The 21,366-nt window shown below is 36.3% G+C and overlaps 1 protein-coding gene across 1 annotated transcript in view; it reads right to left on the reverse strand.

The window, feature by feature from the left end:
* The window catches only part of TENM2 (teneurin transmembrane protein 2), a 3,459,878-nt gene that overhangs the window by 1,325,395 nt on the left and 2,113,117 nt on the right, over positions 1-21,366 (reverse strand). Inside the window, 1 exon segment of the mRNA XM_021076712.1 lies at positions 4,508-4,621. The gene's annotated coding sequence lies outside the window, so the exon portion shown is untranslated.

Genomic DNA, 21,366 nt, shown 5'->3' on the forward strand with positions numbered 1-21,366 from the left:
GATGATGTCTCCAATTTTAATCCATTATTACCTGGATCACTCTAGACTTTTTCCTTTACTTACCTGTAAATTCCCACTTCAAAGGTGAGAAACCTGACTCCCACTATTTGCCATTCATTTACTTAATTGTTCTGTTTTAGGATTCATGGATATTAGCTTCAGAACTGTTAACTCAAATATCTGTGGAAATCAACTTTATTAACTAGAATACAGTACTTTTATGTATGGTTTATTTTTACTTTGATCTTATAGACTCTACTCATGTCCAAAGCTGTTTAGGTCAGCACCTCTTCTATAGTCTTCAGTGAGACAGTTTCATAGATTTGTAATACACTTTGATTTTTTTAAATCACATTCTGATTTACATCCTGGAATCCCCTGAACAACTAAATTATTTTTTAAAAATTGTATACATGTCACTCTTTGTGCTATAAACTTCTATGGGTTTTGACTAAAGCATAATGTCATATACACATAACTGTGCTATCACAGAGAATAGTTTTATTGTCCTAAAAATTCCCTTGTGCTTCACCTATTCAATGCACCCCCACATCTTGAATCCTTGGCAACTACTGACCTTTATATTATTATTCTAGCTGTACCTTTTTCAAAATGTCATAAAAATGAAATCATAACTTATAAACTTTTCAGACTGGCTTCTCTCAAAATCAATTAAAAATAAAAAATAAAATATTTTATTTACAGTATTTATTCCTTTCCAACGCTTTTTTTTCTTTTTATAGATCTGAGTTTGTGACACATAACATTTTCCTTCTACCTGAAAAACATCTTTTAACATTTCTTACAGAGCAAATCTGTTAGAGATAAATTTCCTCCTCTTTTTTTCTTTCCCTTTTTTTTTTTTTTTTTTGATTTGATAAAGTCTTTACCCTTCACTTTTGAAGGATAATTGTGCCAAATATAGAACTTCAGATTCGTGGTTTATTTCTTTTAAGACTTTAAATGTTTCATACTATAGTCATCTTCCGTGCATGATTCTGATGCAAAGTCCATTGCATTCTTACCCTCTGTAGAGAAAGTGTTCTCCTGCCCCTGTCATCCTTAGAAATTTTCTGTCTTTGGTTTTCTGCAATTTGAATAAAATATACCTAAACATAGATACTTCAATGTTTTTCTGCTTGATGTTCTCTGAACTACCTTCGTCTGTGATTTGGTATCTTTTATTGATTTTTAAATATTCTTGAATGTCACTCCTTCAAATATTTCTTCTGCTTCGTTCTCTCTATTCTCTGGTATTCTAATTATGTACATATCAAGATCTTGAAGTTTTTCCAGCACTTCTTGAATTTCTATTCTGCTTTATTTTTTCATTATTTTTCCCCTTTCCATTTCAATTTGGGAACTTTCAACTAATTTATTTTCATACTTACTGATTCTTCTCTTGGCCATGACCAGTCTAGTGATGAGACCATCATAGGCATCCTTCCTTGGCATTACAGTGTTTGTTTTTTTTTTAATATATATAATGATTTTTATTTTTTTTTCCATTATAGCTGGTTTACAGTGTTCTGTCAATTTTCTACTGTACAGCACGGTGACCCAGTTACACATACATGTATACTTTCTTTTTTCTCACATTATCATGCTCCATCATAAGTGACTAGACATAGTTTCCAGTGCTACACAGCAGGATATCATTGCTAATCCATTCCAAAAGCAATAGTCTGCATCAATTAACCCCAAGCTCCCAATCCATCCCATTCCTTCCCCCTCCCTCTTGGCAACCACAAGTCTATTCTCCAAGTCCATGATTTTCTTTTCTGTGGAAAGGTTCCTTTGTGCTGTATATTAGATTCCAGATATGTGATATCATACAGTATTTGTCTTTCTCTAACTTATTTCACTCAGGATGAGAGTCTCTAGTTCCATCCATGTTGCCACAAATGGCATTATTTTGTTCTTTTTTATGGCTGAGTAGTATTCCATTGTGTATATATACACCACATCTTCCTAATCCCATCATCTATGGATGGACATTTGGATTGTTTCCAAGGCTTGGCTATTGTGAATAATTCTGCAATGAACATGTGGGTGCATGTGTCTTTTTCAAGGAAAGTTTTGTCTGGATATATGCCCAAGAGTGGGAATGCTGGGTCATATGGTAGTTCTATGTATGGTTTTCTCAGGTACCTCCATACTCTTCTCCATAGAGGTTGTACCAGCTTACATTCTCACAAAAAGTGCAGGAGGGTTCCCTCTTCTCCACACCCCCTCCAGCATTTGTTATCTGTGGACTTATTAATGACGGCCATTCTGACTGGTGTGAGGTGGGATCTCATAGTAGTTTTTATTTGCATTTCTCTAATAATCAGTGATGTCAAGCATTTTTTCATGTGCTTGTTAGCCATCTGTATATCTTCCTTGGAGAAATGTCTATTCAGGTCTTTTGCCCATTTTTCCATTGGGTTGTTGGCTTTTTTGCTGTTGAGTTGTATTAAGTTGTTTGTATATTTTAGAGATGAAGCCCTTGTCTGTTGCATTGCTTGAAACCATTTTCTCCCATTCTGTAAATTGTCTTTTTGGTTTCCTTTGCTATGCAAAAGCTTGTCAGTTTGATTAGGTCCCATTTGTTTATTTTTGCTTTTATTTCTGTTGCCTTGGGAGACTGACCTGAGAAAATATTCATGAGGTTGATGTCAGAGAATGTTTTGCCTATGTTCTCTTCCAGGAGTTTGATGTTGTCTTGTCTTATATTTAAGTCTTTAAGCCATTTTGGGTTTATTTTTGCGCATGGTGTGAGGGTGTGTTCTAGTTACATTGATTTACATCCACCTGTCCAGGTTTCTCAGCAATCCTTGCTGAAAAGACTATCTTTTTCCCATTTTATATTCTTGCCTCCTTTGTCAAAGATTAATTGACCATAGGTGTCTGGGTTTATTTCTGGGTTCTCTATTCTGTTCCCTTGGTCTGTCTGTCTGTTTTGGTACCAGTATCACACTGTCTTGATGACTGTGGCTTTGTAATATTGCCTGAAGTCTGGGAGAGTTATGCCTCCTGTTTGCTTTTTGTTCCTCAGGATTGCTTTGTCAATTTGGGGTATTTTGTGGTTCCATATAAATTTTTGGATTGTTGTTCTAGTTCTGTGAAAATTGTCATGGGTAATTTGATAGGGATTGCATTGAATCTGTAGATTGCTTTGGGTAGTATGGCCATTTTTACAATATTAATTTTTCCAACACAGGAGGATGGAATATCTTTCCATTTCTTTACATCTTCTTTAATTTCCTTGATTAATGTTTTATAGTTCTTAGCATATAAGATTTTTACCTCCTTTGTCAGGTTTATTCCCAGGTATTTGATTTTTTTGGGGGGGGAAATTTTAAAAGGTATCGTATTTTTGTATTCCTTTTCTAATATTTCAGTATACAGAATATACAGAAATGTGACTGACTTCTGAATGTTAATCTTGTATCCTGCTACTCTGCTGAATTTGTTGATCAGTTCGAGTAGTTTTTGGGTTGAGTCCTTAGGGTTTTCTATATATAGTATCATGTCATTTGCATACAGTGACAGTTTTACCTCTTCTCTTCCTATTTGGATGCCTTTTATTTCTTTTGTTTGTCTGATTGCTGTGACTAGGACTTTTTTTTTCCCCTAGCATTTCTTTTTGATTCTTTCTTAGAGTATACAGCTCTCTTATTATATTGACCATCTGTTCTTGCATGTTGTCTCTTTTTTCTGCTAGAGCTCGTATCATATTGATCACAGTTAGTTAAAATTTCTCTCACTGATAATGCCAAAATCTTTGCCATATTTGAGTCTAGTTCTCATGTTTTCTTCGTCACATAGGACCAGATTTTTCCTGTAGCACACCTTGTAAGTAATAAGAACTGAAATAAACTAGTCTTTAGCCTAAGGTTTTATATTAATCTGGCCTGGGTTAGTCTTTACCCTTGTTTTAGCTATAGATACCAGAGGCTTCAAAATTCACTAGAAACCTTGATTTTAATTCTCCTATTGTCTTTGGACTTCCCTATGAACTCCTTCTCAGATCAAGACTGTCTTGCAGCTTTTTAGCTTTAACACACTATTATTATTATATTGGAAATGTGTTCATGTGGTGATAAAATATAGGACAGGGGAGGCAGGTCATATTCATACAATTACATAGCAATCATTTGGTAGTCACATGTCCTGTGTGGTGAGCTTCATGAAGTATTTCTTAGATCCTTACTCCTAGCCCTCCAGAAGTTATTTCCCCACTTTGGATAAGGTTCTGGTAAAGTATTTTCTGGAGAATAGACTTTAATTAGGGAGAATTTACTAGGCATATTCCACAATGCCTACCCTTCCCCTTTCCTGGCAGAGACATGAGGGGATCTTTCCTGGCTTTTTACTATGAGAAACATGTGGGGTTCCTGGAGGTAAAACTCATTCAGGCGTGGGGGACCCCCTGAGACCATAGCCTCCATGAGTTTATCACTCTCAAGAAAATTCACACACAGTCTCCAATAATGTGTTACAATCAGCATCTAAGTGTTCCTACCAGATTATGGCTCCAGTAGCTTCTGTTCTATCATGCAGACCTTGGCTACGCGTCTCTGGATTCTCCCTTCTCCCTAGATTTTGTGGTGATCCTTCACTCTGCAGCCTCAGTTCACTGATGGATTTAAAAAAAAGATAATACTTTCAGTTTATTCATTTTTTTTTAAAGAATGCGTGTGATAACTTCCAACATTTTAACATGTTGTAGCTAAAATCTGAGGTTTAATATCATTTTTATGGAGTACTTTAAAGTAAAATAGGAGCATATTTTAAAACATGATATAGAGTATGTTATTTACAGTCACATATATATGTATGTGATGGAAAAGATATACCAAATTATTAATAGTTTGTATTTCAGAGTCCTGGGGTGAAAGGTTTACTTTCATCTTACTTCTTTCACTGTGTTTTCTAAATGTTTTGTAATGAACTATGTATCATTTTGAAAATACATTATTTTTATCTTTTTATTATCAAATATTTTAAACATACACAAAAATAGTAATAAACAACTAGCCTTCTTTAGAGTAACTGCTCTGGTACTTCCTAAGTTTTATATTTTTAGTTGCTATGCATGTACATAAAGCTTTTGTGCTCTAAAAATTTACAAAAATGATATTTACTACATATATCTTCCTGTAACTTGCACATCCCAGTTGAAGATGTGTACGCCTATGACCCCAGATTTTTCTTGTTTTACATAAATTCCCTAAAGATAACCCCTCATGAGTGCATAATGAAACATGTTTAAAATAACATCTATTTTTGTACTATTATATCAGGGCAATAAATAAATAAAAACAACCTAAATTTCCATCAGTTAGAGAGTAGATAATAAGTCAGCATATTCATATAAATAAATAGTGTAGAAAAATTAAAATAGATTAATTAGATCTCCATGCTATCAACACAGGTGAATCTCAAATAGCATTTACTGAGTAAAAAGAATTATAAATATTTAAATAAAAAGAGCATTTATTCTATACAATTGCTCCTAAATAATAGTAATACTCTCTTTTTAATAATTCAACAGCAATCCTGGAGTTCTTTTCAGTTTACCACTTTCTTCACCCTCAACTATTTCAACAATTGGATGTGATATCATCCAATACTTGGATTTCAAATTACTCATTCACATTTTAGTCATTATTTTCTCTCATTTTGCCCACATTTAAACACTTCTTGATGTTATCCTGAACTAAGTAATATCCAGGATGACAGTCTCCAAAATTCTAGTGCACCATCACCATCCCTCTTTTATTCCCCCTGTCATTGTAGTCTTGCTGAAAATGTTACTTTGTCTTCATGATAATCTTCACATCTCCAGCTTCCTACTGTTTCCCCTTTCCATAAGACATCGGAGTATCTCACTTGCCTTTTATCTCAGTCTCGATATCAACTTTAGCTATTTTATTGGTATTCTCATTAATACCACAGATTCATGTCTCTTCCCACCCCCTTTTTTTCTGACTTAACAACTCTATTGCTTTTCAACCTTGAGTCAATTTCTCCTCTCTCAATTCATTTTTTATATTCACTGGCTGCTGATCGCTGCTGGGGGAAGTTACAGAATCAGGTATAGCATGAAACTCACTAATTCCTAATACAACTGAGCTCATAAGGCTGCTCGGTAACTATTATGCATGTATTGTTTTCCTATTACATACCTGCAGAGGTTTCAAATCTTTTCTGGTTTTCTCAAATTACCAAAACCCCTGATTATCTTACTGACTAGAATTAGTCTTGATATCCCATTGTCTTCAGCTTTACTGAGAATATTAAGTTTAATTTCTCTTTCTCTTCTATATCTCAATATTATTCTGTACCTTCAACCAGTATTTCCTTCCTCCTTCTTCTTGTAGAAGAAATATGACTCTCTCCTGTCAAAACTAACAGCTACTTGTGTGCCTTTGTTTTGACATCCTACATGTGTCATCATGATTTTACTTTTACCTTTCATATTGTCGATTTCCCCTTTCTTCAAAGTCCCTTCTCTCCTGCTTACACATGTACTTAGATCTCCCCTCTCCAAATAGAATTTTATATTTTTCTTGCTGTTCCCTTGTTATCACCCAATCTCTCTTTTTCTTTTTTTCACTCTTACTGGCCAAAATGTTCATATAATATTTTAAAATTTTAAATTCAGACTTAAATCACAGAAAATAATATAAAAGGCTACCAAAATTGAGATTAATATTAATATTTATCACACATTTAAAATATTTCAATAGGAACTAATAAAACATAACACCAAGAGCTTTAATACCCAAACCTTCCTTTACTCCCTTCCCAGACGAGTTAATCCCCTGAAGTAGATAGTGCCATTCTCACGCTTTTTGCTATATTTTGTATTTTTGCATTATATATATTTTTAATAGTATCAAATGATTTTATTTAAAGAAATCTTAAGGAATTCCGGCTGAGTTGTGGCTCAGGTGGTTAAGAACCTGACATAGTGTCCATGAGGATGTGGGTTCAATCCCTGGCTTTGCTCAGTGGGCTAAAGATCCAGTGTTGCTGTGGCTGTGGCATAGGTCTCAGATGCAGCTCAGATCTGGTGTTGCTGTGGCTGTGGCATAGGCCAGCAGCTGTAGGTTGGATTCAATCCCTGACCCAGGAACTTCCATATGCCACAGGTGTGGCCCAAAACAAAACAAAACACTTAAGCTGCTTATGTACTTATATATAGATACATGTATAAATTTATATGTATACAAACATATTGTATTTTATGTCTTTAAAATTCAATTAGGGTGTCATATATATTCTTTAATTTGTTTTCACTCCACATTAGGTTCTTGAAATTAATTCTTGTTAATACATATAGTACTGGTTTATGTAGAACTGACTTATTCTATTGATGGATTTATATAATTTTCCTTTTTTTTTTTTACTATTTCAAACAGTGCTGCCAACATCTTGTCATGTGGGAGAATTTATTTGTGAAAAGCATCTAGAAATGAAGGTGCTGGTTCAAAGAGTTTGGATTCAGTATTGCTAAGGTGAACTTCAAATTAATTTTTCAAATTTACATTCAAACCAGACTTTGTGTCACTGCTTGTTTCCACGAATCCTCACCAACACTGCATGTTATCAGACTTTTTTTTTTTTTTTTTTTTTTTGCAAATCAGATGAAAATAAATGCTCTCTTAATTTAGTTTTTCATTTTCTGTTATTAGTATGTACAACAGCTTCTTCTGTACTGACTGGTCATTTGTGTGTTCTGCTTAACTGTCTGATTATCACTTGCTTTCTTTTTTTTAATCAATTTTCATTCATTTATTTGACAAGTACTTGTTGAATATCCATTATTTATAGGCACACTTTTACGTGCTAGAGAAACACTAATGAACAAAACAAAAATGTTTGCCTTTTTGGAATTAACATTTCTGAAGCGGTGTAGATAAAGAATGTGAAAAAAAATAACTAAAATAAATACTGTGCTGCAAGGTGATACATAAAATGGAAATAAAAGTAGAGAACAGAAAAGGGAATTGTGCAAGTTGTGGTATAAAATATTGTGGTTCTTGGTCAGAGGAGTCCTCACTGAAGGGCGATTTGATCATACTTGAAACTGCCAGGGAATTTGGCCAGTTTCTCACATAATAAAGCAGTTCAGACAAAGGAAACTGATAGAACAAAATCCTTAAGGTGGGTATACGGTAGTCAAGTCTTAAGAACAGAAATACTAGCATATGAATGGACCAGAGTGAGTCAGGGAGGAAGAAGGTGGCATGGCGATAAAGGAACTACTGCAAGGTTCTGAGCTATGATCTGCCCTGGGGTTGAAATCCATCATGTGGCTTCTGCGTAAGAATATGATATAAGCAATGAGGCCAGTTAGAGGGCTGTTGTCATCATATTGGCCAGAGATTATGATGACTTGAACCTGGATGGTAGCAATGTACATGATGAAAAGTCGTCAGAGTCTGGACAAGATTTGAAGACCAAGATGGACCAGATGAGAAGTGTTAAAGATGTGTCAAGAATTGCTCTTGGCTACAGTTTGCCTTGAGACACTGGAAGGATACAAGTGCATTAACTGTGATGCAGAAGGGTGAAGGGTGGGGTCACAGTTTGAGATACCTATTAGTCATCAAAGCTATTGTTGGCATAGGATGGATAAAATAAGCTAGGAAATAATTTAGAAGGAAAAGAGGGCCAAAGACTTGCTCTGTGCTAGTTTTGCAAAGTTTTGTAGGAATTGTTAATATATTAGGTTAGGGGAATGTAATCCTTTGAGAATTACATGGGTGGCAAAATTGTCTCAGCCTGAGACTTCCAACTTCATTTTGTTCATGGCGTATTTTACAATAAATTCCAAACTTAATATAATTAAATTTATAAATCTGGTTATAATCTGAATTTGGGGGGTTATAATTTTTTCATAAAATTTAAGCCATCTTTTGTTACATTTATTCCTCGTTATCTCATAGGCTTGAATGGTATCATCTCTAGAATTATATTTCTTTTTATTGCTGATGTATAAGAATACTACTACATTTTGTATATAGCTCTTCTGGGTTCCAATGATTTGTCTTTAGATTCTCTTGTGGGTAATAAATGTATCATTTATTCCTTTCCATTCCTTATATACATTCTAAAAAACTCTTTGCAATAGTTAGGATCATTATAAAATGTGGGGGAAAAAAGAGAAAAGAGGACTCATTGACTTTTTACTTTAAAATGAGAATTTTTACCTTTGATTATTAAGATGCTCATTGTAAGTTTTGGGTAGATAACTTTATCACATTAAGGATGTCTTAGAGTCCCTAGATTCTATTTTTTTTTAATAAGAAATGGGTGTCCAATTTTATCAAATTATTTTATTTTGTATCCTTTGAGATGACCATCTAATTCTTTCTCCTTTAACCTGTTAACATATTTAATTACATTAACAGTTTTTCTAATGCTAAACCATCCATGAATTCTTGAGGGAAAACCTGTCTGGTGACTAAGTATTTCTTACACATTTATTTGGCATGTTAATATTCTATCTAGGATTTCTGCATGTAGAATTTTAATTGAGTCAGTCTACAATTTTTTTTAACATATGTTTCTTGTTTCATTTGGGTGTCAAGGTTATATATCACCTTTAAAGTTGCAAAATATTCCATCTTTTCATCTCTTTTGAACTGCATATAAAAGCCAAAGACTTCATGCTAGTGGGAAAGTTTGGCTAAATTCACCACTAAAATGATCTGGACCCATGGAGGTCCATTCTATTCACCTATATATTGTATATTTCTATAGTTTATGTGAACAGAGCCTCTAATGGGTCTCTTAACATCCTCCTTGACAGGATGATCTTTGTAAAATTTCAATCAAGCCATGTCACTTTCTAATGGTTTCCTATGGCCTGTGCGGCCCTGAGTGATATGGCCCAGCCTGCCTCTCTGACCTCATCTGCCACCATTCCCTCCCTAAGCCAATATGTTTCAAGATTAGTGGTTCTCATTCTATTCTTCAAGCTCACCAAGATCATTCCCAGTTCAGGGCCCTTGCCCTTTGCTGTGTTGTCTCCTTGGAATGCTCTTTCCTTAGATGTGAGTTTGGCTGTCTCAGTCTCATATTTCCTATTACATTTTGGGCATCACCTTTCAGAAAGGCTTCATCTGACTTCACTGTGTAAAAGATCAACTGCTTTCCTAGTCCCTCGCTACCCATGACACTGTCCTGGTTGTTGTTTTTGTTGTTGTTTCCAACTAAACAAAACTTTATTCAATTTACAAGACACCTAGAATATTTAGCTCTAAAGTTTATTCTAGTTTCCAACACTTTTTTTAAGTTTGCTACTTTTGAATATCTGAAGCATTGAAATATACCAGGACAATCATTCAAAACAGAACTATGCAACTACTCTTGTTTTCCATTAGACACATAATAATGCTATTACTTTAGATTTTTAATTCTGTAACAGGTTTAAATAAAACTAATTATTCCATTATAAATTCATACATATGGTTAGTTAAAAATAAAGACATTTGATTCCTTTAAGCATACAAAAATCTATACTATTTCTTTTTATTTTTATTTATTTATTCATTTATTTTTATTACTCAAATGAATTTATCACATCTGTAGCTGTATAATGATCATAACAATCTGATTTCACAGGATTTCCATCCCACAGCCCAAGCACATTCCCCCACCCCCCAAACTGTCTCCTCCAGGGACCATAAGTTTTTCAATGTCTGTGAGTCAGTACCTGCTCTGTAAAAAATTCAGTCTGTCCTTTTTTCAGATTCCACATGTCAGTGAAAGCATTTGATATTGGTGTCTCATTATGGCTGACTTCACTTAGCATGATAATTTCTAGGTCCATCCATGTTGCTAAAAATCCAGGTATTTTGTTCCTTTTAATGTCTGAGTAATACTCCATTGTGTATATGTACCACATCTTCTTGATCCACTCCTCTGTTGATGGACATTTAGGTTGTTTCCATGTCTTGGTTATTGTAAATAGTGCTGCAATGAACATCAGGGTACATGTGTCTTTGCAAGTTGTGGTTTTCTCTGGGTAGATGCCCAGGAGTGGGACTGCTGGATCAAATGGTAGTTCTATGGTTAGTTTTCTTTTTTTTGCTGTTTTTTTGTTTTGTTTTGTTTTGTCTTTTTTTTTGCCATTTCTTGGGCCACTTTCGCAGCATATGGAGGTTCCCACGCTAAGGGTCTAATTGAAGCTGTAGCTGCCAGCCTACGCCAGAGCCACAGCAACTCAGGATCCGAGCCACGTCTGCGACCTACCACAGCTCGTGGCAATACCAGATCCTTAACCCACTGAGCAAGGGCAGGGATCGAACCCACAACCTCATGATTCCTAGTCGGATTCATTAACCACTGCGCTATGATGGGAACTCCTACATTTAGTTTTCTGAGGAATCTCCATACTGCTTTCCACAGTGGTTGCACCAATTTACAATCCCACCAACAGTGTACTAGTGTTCTTTATTCTCCACACCCTCTCCAGCACTTATTGTTTGTAGACGTTTGGATGATGGCCATTCTGGCTGGTGTAAGGTGGTACCTCATAGTGGTTTTGATTTGCATCTCTCTAATAATGAGTCATGTTGAATATCTTTTCATGTGTTTTTTGGACATCTGTATGTCTTCTTTGGAGAACTGTCTGTTTAGGTCTTCTGCCCATTTTTTGGATGGGGTTTGTTTTTTTGATATAGAGCTGCAGAAGGTGTTTATAAATTTTGGAGATTAATCCCTTGTCAGTTGATTCACTTGCAATGATTTTCTCCCATTCTGTGGGTTGTCTTCTCATTTTGATTAGGGTTTCCTTTGCTGTGCAGAAACTTTGAAGTTTGATTAGGTCCCATTTGTTTATTTTTGTTTTTATTGTCAATACTCTAAGAGGTGGATCTGAGAAGATGTTGCTGTCATTTATGTCAGAGAGTGTTTGGCCTATGTTTTCCTCTAAGAGTTTTATAGTGTCTGGGCTTATAACCAGGTCTTTAATCCATTTGGAGTTTATTTTTGTGTATGGTATTAGGGAGTGTTCTAATTTCATTCTTTCACATGTGGCTGTCCAGTTTTCCCAGCACCACTCACCTACTGAACAAGCTATCCTTTCTCCATTGAATATCCTTTGTCATAGATTAGTTGGCTGTAGGTGCATGGGTTTAATTCTGGACTTTCTATCCTGTTCCACTGATCTATATTTCTGTCTTTGTGCCAGGACCATATGGTTTTGATGACTGTTGCTTTGTAGTATAGTCTGAAGTCAGGGAGCCTGATTCCTCCAGCTCCATTTTTCTTTTTCAGGATGTCTTTGGCTATTCTGGGTCTTTTGTGCTTCCAAACAAACTTAAATATTTTGTTCGAGTTCAGTGAAAAATGTCCTTGGTAATTTGATAGGGATTGCATTGACTCTGTAGATTGCCTTAGGTAGTATACTCATTTTCATAATATTAACTCTTCCAGTCCACGAGCATGGTATATCTTTCCATCTATTTGTGTCATCTTTGATTTCTTTCATCAGTGTCTTATAGTTTTCAGAGTACAGGTCTTTTGTCTCTTTAGGTAGGTTTACTCCTAGGTATTTGATTCTTTTGGATGTGATGGTAAATGGGATTGCTTCCCTAATTTCCTTTTCTGCTCTTTCATTGTTAGTGTATAGAAATGCCATCGATTTCTGTGTATTAATTTTGTATCCTGTGACTTTGCCAAATTCGTGGATGAGCTCTAACAGTTTTCTGGTAGCGTCTTTAGGGTTCTCTAGGTATAGTATCATGTCATCTGCAAATAGGGATAGTTTCACTTCTTCCTTTCCAATTTGGATTCCTTTCATTTCTTTTTCTTCTCTGATTGCTGAGGCTAGGACTTCCAGAACTATGTTGAAGGGTAGTGGCGAGAGCGGACATCCTTGTCTTGTTCCTGATCTCAGCAGGAATTCTTTCAGCTTTTCACCATTGAGAATGATATTCGCTGAGGGTTTGTCATATATGGCCTTTATCATGTTGAGGTAGTTTACCTCTATGCCCACTTTCTGAATGGTTTTTATCAGAAACAGGTGTTGGATTTTGTCAAAGGATTTTTCCATATCTATTGAGAGGATCATATGGTTTTTATTCTTCAGTTTGTTAATGTGGTGTATCACACTGATGGATTTGCAGATATTGAAGAACTCTTGCATTCCTGGGATCAATCCCACTTGATCATCATGTACAATCCTTTTAATATATTGTTGGATGCGGTTTGCTAGTATTTTGTTGAGGATTTTTGCATCAATGTTGATCAGTGATACTGGCCTGAAGTTTTCTTTTTTTGTGGAGTCTTTGTCTGGTTTTGGTACCAGGGTGATGGTGGCCTCATAGAATGAGTTTGGGAGTGTCCCTTCCTCTGCAATTTTTTGAAATAGTTTCAGAAGGAGAGGTGTTAGCTCTTCTCTAAATGTTTGATAGAATTCGCCTGTGAAGCCCTCTGGTCTGGGACTTTTGTTTGTTGGAAGTTTTTAAATCACAGTTTCAATTTCAGTACTTGTGATTGGTCCATTCATCTTTTCTATTTCATCTTGGTTTAGTCTTGGAAGATTGTACTTCTCTAAGTATTTGTCCGTTTCTTCTAGGTTTTCTGTTTTATTGGCATATAGCTGCATATAGTAGTCTCTTATGATCCTTTGTGTTTCTGCGATGTCCGTTGTTACTTCTCCTTTTTTCATTTCTAATTTTATTGATTCAAGTCTTCTCTCTTTTTTTCTTGATAAGTCTGATTAGGAGTTTATCAATTTTGTGGATCTTTTCAACAAACCAGCTTTTTGTTTCATTGACCTTTTCTATGATTTTCTTCATTTCTATTTCATTGATTTCTGCTCTGATCTTTATGATTTCTTTCCTTCTACTAACTTTAGGTCCTGTCTGTTCTTCTCTCTTGAGCTGCTTTAGATGTAAAGTTAGCTTGTTTATTTGAGCTTTTTCTTGTTTCCTGAGGTGGGCTTGTATTGCTATAAACTTTCCTCTTAGAACAGCTTTTGCTCCATCCCATAGGTTTTGGAGAGTCGTATCTTTGTTGCTGTTTGCTGCTAGGTACTATTTAATTTCCTCTTTGATTTCTTCAGTGATCCATTGGTTGTTTAGTACCATGTTGTTTAGTCTCCATGTGTTTCTGTTTTTTGCAGTTATTTTCTTGTTGATTACTAGTTATATAGTGTTGTGGTCAGAATAGATGTTTGATATGATTTCAATTTTCTTAAAGTTACTGAGGTTGGATTTGTAGCACAGGATGTGATCAATCTTAGAGAATGTTCCATGTGCACTTGAGAAGAATGTGTATTCTACTGCTTTTGGATGGAATGTCCTATAAATATCTATTAAGTCCATCTGGTTTAATGCATCATTCAGGGCCTGTGTTTCCTTATTGACTTTCTGTCTGATTGATCTGTCCATTGCCATAAGTGGGGTGTTATGAAGTCCCCCACTATGACTGTGTTATTGTCAATTTTTCGTTTTAAGGTTGTTAGCAGTTGCCTTATATATTGTGGTGAACCTATGTTGGGTACATAGATATTTAAAATTGTTATATCTTCTTGGATAGCTCCTTTGATCATTATATAATGTCCTTCTTTGTCCCTTAAAGTATTCTTCATTTTAAAGTCTATTTTGTCTGATGTGAGTATTGCTACTCCAGCTTTCTTTTGATCCCCGTTTGCGTGAAATATTTTCTTCCATCCTCTCACTTTCAATTTGTATGTGTCCCTAGAAGTGAAGTGAGTCTCTTGAAGACAGCATATATATGGGTCTTGTTTTTGTATCCATTCAGCCAGTCTATGTCTTTTGGTTGGGACATTTAATCCCTTAACATTTAAGGAAATTATTTATATGTATGTTCTTATTGCCATTTTATTAATTGCTTTGGATTTGCTTTTGTTGCTCTTTTTCCTTTCCTTCTTCTCTTGTTCTTTTCTGCCTATAGGAGTTCCTTTAGTACTTGCTATAAGGCTGGTTTGGTGTTGCTGAATTCTCTCAGCTTTTGCTTATCTGTGAAGGTTTTGCTTTCTCCTTCAAATCTGAATGAGAGCCTTGCTGGGTAGAGGAATCTTGGTTGGAGGTTTTCTCCTTTCATCACGTTAAGTATATCATGCCACTTCCTTCTGGCCTGCAGAGTTTCTGCTGAAAAATCTGCTGATAACCTTATTGGGGTTTCCTTGTATGTTATTTGTTTCTTTTCCCTCACTGCTTTCAAGATTTTGTCTTTGTCTTTAATTTTGGTCAGTTTGATTAATATGTGTCTCGGTGTATGCCTCCTTCGGTTTATTTTATATGGTACTCGTTGTGCTTCCTGGATTTGAGTGAGTGATTCCTTTCCCATGCTAGGGAAGTTTTTGGCTATTATCTCTTGGAATATTTTTTCTGTCCCCTTCTCTCTCTTCTCCTTCTGGCACCCCTATAATATGGATGTTGGTGCGTTTCACGTTGTCCAAGAGTTCTCTGAGACTCTCTTCATTTCTTTTCAGTCTTTTTTCTCTTTTCTGTTCTGCATCCGTAATTTCCACTAATCTGTCCTCCACCTCGCTTATTCGTTCTTCTGCCCCCTGTATTCTGCTGTTAGCTGCTTCTAGGGAATTTTTTATTTCAGTCAGTGTATTTTGCATCTCTTCTTGTTTAAGTTTTATATCTTGTATCTCTTTTCTCAGTGTTTCCTGTAAGTTATCCATCTTTGCCTCCAGTTTATTTCCAATGTCTTGCATCCTCTTCAGCATCAACAGTCTAAAGTCTTTTTCCTGGAGGCTGAGAATCTCCTCATGGCTTAGCTGATTTTCTGGGGTTTTGCCTTTCTCCCTCATCTGAGTTATAGTTCTCTGTCTTTTCACTTTTAGAGGTTATTGGTTGGTGACCTTTTTATAGATAATAGAGCTGTAGCCTATCTTACTTCTGATGTCTGTCCCCCTGTGGCTGAAGTTGGTATGGGGGGCTTCCTGTAGGCTTCCTGATGGGAGGGGCTGATGCCTGTCCACTGGTAGGTGGAGCCAATTCTAATCCCTCTGGAGGGTGGGGCTTAGTCTTTGGATGGAATTAGAGGCAGTTGTGTGTCTGAGGGGTCTTTAGGCAGCCTGTTTACTGACAGGTGGGGCTGTGATCCCACCTGGATTATTGTTTGCCCTGGGGCTTCTCAGTGCTGACTGACGGGTGGGGCCAGATTTTCCCAAAATGGCCACCTCCAGAGAAAGGCATGGCTGCTGAATATTCCTGAGAGATTTGCCTTCAATGCCCCTCCCTCACAACAAGGCTCATTCATCCTTGTTTTCCCAGGATGTCTTCCAAGAACTGCAGTCAGGTTTGACCCAGATTCCCATGGAGACTTTGTTTTGCCCTGGGACCCAGTGCACGTGAAAGTCTGTGTGCACCTTTTAAGAATGGGGTCTCTGTTTGCCCCAGTCCCGTGGAGCTCCTGTGCACAAGCCCCACTGGCCTTCAATGCCAGATGTTTCAGGGGCTCTTTCTCCCAGTGCCAGATCCCTGCACATGAGGGTTTGATGTGGGGCTCAGAACTCTCACTCCTGTAGGTGAGTCTCTGTGAACCGGTTAGTTTCCAGTCTGGAGCTTCCCACCCAGGAGGTATGGGGTTGTTTATATCATGAAATCACTCCTCCTACCTCTTGATGTGGCCTCTTTTTCTTCTGGTGTAGGATATCTTTTTTAAGGTTTCCAGTCCATTCGGGTGAAGAATGCTCAGTCTTTAGTTGTGAATTTTGTTGTTTTTAGGAGAGAAGTTGAGCTCCAATCCTTCTATTCTGCCATCTTAATTCTGAATGCTGGTTGTTGTTTTTGTTTGTCTGTTTTTACTAACAATTACCAACATATAAAATTATTTTTTTCCTAAAGATACAAATATATGAACTTACTTTTTTCATTGGGTTTTTGGGGTTTGTTTGTGTTACTTCACTGTATTTTCTCCCCTACCATAATGAAAGCTTCATGAAGGCAGGAACTATTCCTCTCTTCTTCACTAAAATGTCTCCAAGTCCTATAACAGTAATACTGAGTACCTGGTACATAAGCTCTCAAATGAATTTGTGGAATGTTAAAATTAGTGAATAAATGAAAGAACTAACCTCATTCTTCATAAAGAGTAAAGGCTATAAAATCTTAATGTGTGGTGTCTTCAACAATCATTCTAACAGATAGTTAGCGATCACCTACATTGTATCAGACATTGTCCAAGATACTAGATAGACATTGGTGAACAAAAATCCCCCTTCTCTGGTCAAGCTTATACCTCAGTGGTGGACACCAGTGAACAAACAGGTAAACATGTATTCTATCTTGTTGTATTCTGGTAAGCCAGAACATAAAAGCTCTTTGTTAGCAGGTGCCAATTTCCATGGTGTAAATTTCCCCATTCTAGTCAATTTCAAGTTTTCAATGTTTTAATAAGCACCTACAAAATTTCTGAAAACTACAAAATTGACTTTCATGGGCAGGTATCATTTTGTATGATAGAAATAAGTGCTGTGGGGAAAAATAAAGATCGGTGGATGTGAGGAGTTTCTCAGGAGAGTCACATCTGAGCAGAGACCTGAATGAACTGGGGAACCAGTCTGGTGAGTGTCTGGAGGAAGAGCATTTGAGGCAGAAGGAAAAGAAGAGATGAAGGCCTGAGGTCAGGAGCCCGGCCTGGAACAGCAAAAAGATGGTATGATTGGAGCAGAGAGAGCAAGTGGAAAGGACTGTTGAGGTAATATGGGATCAGAGGGCCTTAAAGTCCATTGTAAAGACTTTCTTAATAAGATGGGACACCACTGGATTGGAGCAGAGAAGTAAGAAGATTTAAAATATATAGTCATTCTAAATTATTAAGAATTATTGTCCCATTCTGCCTTTGAAAGGAATAACAAACCCAACATAGATACAGGATAGAATCCCACATAAGTCATTATTAACATAAGTGTATAGGTAGCAAAATCTTTTAATAAACCTTCAGTGGAGTTTCTCCTTTATGAACCTAGGTTATAGATATCTAGGCAGCAAAAATTTTTGTGGATAACATGAAACACTTGTTTGTAGTTCTACCAATGTCTCTCAAGTCTGATAAATGCGAAAATGCAGTTGTTGGCCTATAACTTAGGGTGGACACTAACCAATTATGTCACACTGCAAACTTCCTTGGTAGATTTTTCTATAATACTCATTTGATTTTTAAGGAGACATTCCTGCACAGGTTTAGTAACAGCCTAAATTACAGTCACAGATATTTATTTAAAAACTGATTTTTAATGTTAGGACTAGGTTTTGTTTGTTTGTTTTGTTTTTTAGGGCCTTACCTGGGGCACATGGAGGTTCCCAGGCTAGGGATCAAGTTGGAGCTGTAGCTGCCAGCCTATGCCACAGCTACAGCAATGTGGGATCCAAGCCACGTCTGCAAACTACACCACAGCTCATGGCTACACCGGATCCTTAACCCACTGAGTGAGTCCAGGAATTGAACCCACAACCTCATGGTTCATAGTCGGATTCTTTTCCACTGCGCCACAACAGGAACTCCACGACTAGTTTTAATACGAGTGATTTCTGTGTTAATAGCTTTTTAAAGTGCCTCTTAACTGAATAATATAGCTAAAGAAGTCAGTAACACTGTAAGAAATAATTCTGCATTTTGTATCCATAAAAGTCTGATTTTGGTTTGCAAATTCCACTAACAAGTTTGATACATGAGATAGTTCATACCCACTTGGCCTTTTTACAAATGTATGCCCTGACAAGAAGATGCCTCTATAAGAGGCTCTGAATCATTTTGCACAAATTCATAAGAAGCATCAGGGGAAAAAAAAAAGATAAAAGAGTTGCCTCTTACTGAGCACTTACTACTTGCCCAGCATAATGCTAAGAGCTTTGTTTATAGTATCTCCATAATTTCTTTTGAGCTAAGTACTATTTATAGGTCAGGTTTAAAAAATTTAAATGAGTGAAAGTCTTGTTTGGATATATGCCTGGGAGTGGGATTGCTGGATCATAAGATATTTCCATATTTAGTTTTCTGAGGTAATTCCATACTGTTTTCCATAGTGGTCATACCTTTTTTCCACATCCTCTCCAGCATTTGTTATTTGTAGACTTATTAATGACAACCATTCTGACTGCTGTGAGGTGGAACCTCATTGTAGTTCTGATTTGCATTTCTCTAAAAATTTGTGATGTTGAGCATTTTTTCATGTTGGCTATCCATATGTCTTCTTTGGAGAAATGTCTATTTAGGTATTCTGCCCATTTTTCTTTCTCTCTCTCTTTTTTTTTTCTTTCTTTAGGGCTGCACCCACAGCATATGAGGGTCCCAGGCTAGGGATCAAATTGGAGCTGCAGCTACCAGCCTATACCACGGCCACGGCAACGCAGGATCTGAGCCATATCTGTAAGCTATGCCACAGCTCACGGCAACACCGGATCCTTCACCCACTGATCGAGGCCAGGGATTGATCCTGCATCCTCATAGATACTAGTCAGGTTCATTAACCACTGAGCCATGATGGGAGCTCCCTCTTCTGTCCACTTTTCAGTTGGGCTATAAAGTGGAAATTGATGGAACATTGTAAATCAACTATAATCAAATTTTTTTAAGATGAAGAAAGTGCCAAAAAAAAAAAAAAAAAGAATTTGAGTGACACAGGTCATGTCAGTTGTAGATGGCAGTCTTAGGACTTGACCTAGCAGCCTCTATTCCCACCAGCCATGATTGACTGCTTATAAGTAAAGGATTGGAAGTAATAATGCCATATATGAATAGAATATATTATGCCCAAGATGTTTCCTTTTAACAATTTGATAAACTACCCTATAAGTCGTTAGAGGTTATAGAATCTCTATCTACATACAAGAACTTGCTTTTTAAAATCTATCACAAACTACTTAAAGCTCCTGAGTTAGCATTACCTGGATATTCCATGGACAATTAATTCCATGATTTTTCATGGTGTCTTCTCGTCAAATCAATTTGGGATACACTAGATAAACAAAGTTTTATAGGGTGTTTTTGCTTATCTATTTGTTTTAATGACACTTGGGTTCTTTAATAGCGGCCTTTGTAAATTTCTAAGAGGTCAATAAATTTTATTTTCTAAACATATTTGATCAAGACATATTTTCTTCCCACATAGTAACCCAGAGGATGAGTGCTTTGCAAGAGCATTTGGAGAAAAACCTCTTCTAACTTATTCTTAAGTTCAGGTTTTTAATACGAAGAGAAACACTGTCTCTTCAGAAGAGTGCCCATCCAAGAATTCAGTATTATTTCTGAAAAAGGATGAATCAGAGCCACACACTTGTTTGTTTCTGTTTTAAAGACTCTGGCACTCTTTCAGCTTCTGACAGAGATGTGTAGATCTCGCTAAAATCAAAGAACGAAATTGTATTCCTTGAAGATAACTCTTATCACATTCTTAGACACCACAGGGGTATTTTCTTTGTAACTGGTAAGATATTGAACATCACCCAAAAAAAAAAAAAACAAAAAAAACAAAAAACCTTGCTTGGTTATAAACACTAACTGGAGGCAAAAGCCTGGATCCTCCTGTGTTCCACATTGCATTTTCCCACTTGCAGTAAATGTGTATATATTTGTGCATGTGTACAAGTGTGTGTGAATGTGTGTTCCCAGCAAACACCTTTGGGCAAGTTTTGGTCTTATCAATATAACAGAATTTAGTCATCTAATCTGCCTGATTTCCCCAGGAGATATAGCAAATTGTTCCCCAGAATCAGAAAAAGGGAGAGGAGGGGATCTTCTGACAGAAGACTTTGTCTCACTGGGTGTATTACTTCTTGTCTTTAAATAAATGTTCCTCTGAGCTGTGGATCAGAAAATCAAACCCATCATGTACTAAATAACGAAAGTATTGCTATTTAGCGGACAGACTGAAGTCAGTAAGGGCTGAATGCAATCACAGCTCTATCTATTAACTTCCAGGCTGAGTTTTTGTTTATCTATGTATTTTTTTAAAACCAATCATGCATTTTTTCAGCCAATAGTTGTTGATTGCTTTTTGTGTTTCCAGACCTTGTTCTCATTCCAGATCCACAATATTGAACGAGGAAGATAAGTCTTTGATCCTAACTTTTTTCATCTATAAATTGGAAATTCATAGCATTAGTAGTGAGAATCAAGTGAAAATACGGATATAAAGTAGCTAACATAGTACCTGGTACATAAGAGATGTTTAAGAAATCATAATGATCATAAAATCCAAGGATGATAATAATTCATACTGATGTATAGCCCACTGATCTGAAGATTTCACATGATCAAGGATATTCCTTTGCATAAGGAGGGGAAAAAGTGACTGCTTAAACTGAAAATTTTTTTTCCTAGTAAATAGCTATAATTTCCAAAGTATTTACTCCTTGAAGTCTAGATAATACAGAT

The sequence above is a fragment of the Sus scrofa genome, chromosome 16 (assembly GCF_000003025.6).
Source record: "Sus scrofa isolate TJ Tabasco breed Duroc chromosome 16, Sscrofa11.1, whole genome shotgun sequence".
NCBI lineage: Eukaryota > Metazoa > Chordata > Mammalia > Artiodactyla > Suidae > Sus > Sus scrofa.